This window comes from Podarcis melisellensis (genome assembly GCF_964234715.1).
Source record: "Podarcis melisellensis genome assembly, chromosome: 6".
In the NCBI taxonomy this organism is placed as follows: Eukaryota; Metazoa; Chordata; class Lepidosauria; order Squamata; family Lacertidae; genus Podarcis; species Podarcis melisellensis.
This window is the reverse complement of record NC_138538.1, coordinates 460,420-461,810: the sequence shown is the minus strand read 5'-3', so window position 1 is coordinate 461,810 and position 1,391 is coordinate 460,420. Positions and strand designations below refer to the sequence as shown.

Genomic DNA, 1,391 nt, shown 5'->3' with positions numbered 1-1,391 from the left:
CCCCAGAGCCCCTGCATTTCTATGACAACCACACTTTCTGCAAGGAGAGGAAGCCAAGGCCAGGTGTTGGAGGGAGGGGCACCCACCCCCCCCTCCCACGTGGCGGCAGCGGAAGGAAGAGAGGGAAGGGGTCAGGTCCTGGGGGCCAGGCTGGAAAGTGCCACTTTGGGCTGCCTGGGGAGGGTGGGGTGCTGTTTGGGAAGGTCCCCTCCCCAGGCAAGCCAAGGCCAGCACTTCCACAAGGAAGGCTGCCCCCTCCACTCTCCTGGCTGTGCTTGCCCCCCACTTCCCTTTTTTCTTTTTAGTGGCCCTTAAAAGAGCCTTTTTTGTGATGCACAGATGTTTTAGGTTGTTAGGTGAAAGAGTCCGCTTCTTCCTCATTTGCCTGTGGGCTTGTGGCTCTCTGTCTTCTTGAGAAGCAGAACAGCCTGGATGTTGGGCAAGACTCCCCCCCCCCCGGCAATAGGGACTCCTCCCAGCAGCTTGCTCAATTCTTCATCGTTGGGAACCGCCAGCTGCAGGTGATGGGGAATGGTCCCCATTTTCTTTTTGTCCTGGGCAGCATTGCCGGCCAGTTCCAGTATTTCAGCTGTGAGATACCGGTACTCCAGCAGAGTTCCCTTTGTGGAGCAGGCGGAGCAGGCAGCTGGCGGGGAACTGGAGACCAGCGCGGGAGGATCGCGGTTTCGCCTTGGCTCTGCCTTCCCACCTCGCTTGCCGCGGCCAGACATGGCGACACTGACTCAGCTCCAGCTCACTTGGGGGCTTCCCAGTTGGCCACTGGGAGAAGAGGACGCTGGTCCAGGTGAGCCACTGGTCCGGGGCAGAATAATCTTTCGTCATTTGCTCTCCTGCGTCCTCCAGGCTTCAGCCACTGCTGCCCAGACTTCAGCACCCAAAGCAATCGAAGTGTCTCTGAGCATGTGCAGAGTACTTTCCCCTCACCACTCAGCATGCCAAGCCCCCCACCCCTGGGACTAGTGGGCTGAGATGCCAGATGGGAAGGTGTGGCTTCTGAGCAGTAATGGCTCCAGCACTTCTTTAGAGAGAGGGATGCATTCCAGCCTGCCCCTTAATTTTTGGGGGTGGGAGTCAGATCCCCCCCTGCATTGCTTTCTTCCATAGTGGCCACAAACCCCTCGCTGAGTTTAGCCCTGGACCAATCATGTGGTTGGGGGGGGGGTCCAGTCGTCTCCAGGAAATGAAGCTGAAGTCCCTGAGAGATGCATTGTGGGTAGAGCAGGAAGTGAGGACTCTTGAGATGAGGCAACAGGGAGATGCAGCAGCAAAAAAAGCGAATGCAATTCTTGTTCTTAAAATGTCTACCCAGCCCCTCACCCAAGGGTCACGGGCAATTTCTAGGCTGCATCAGCAGGTATTTGGTGTCCCGA

At 57.4% G+C, this 1,391-nt stretch overlaps 1 pseudogene across 1 annotated transcript; it reads right to left on the bottom strand.

The window, feature by feature from the left end:
* Positions 1 to 377: 377 nt before the first annotated feature.
* On the bottom strand, positions 378 to 731 carry LOC309371743 (histone H2A type 2-B pseudogene; annotated as a pseudogene). The gene has a single exon. The product of its transcript is annotated as a histone H2A type 2-B pseudogene (transcript).
* Positions 732 to 1,391: the final 660 nt, after the last annotated feature.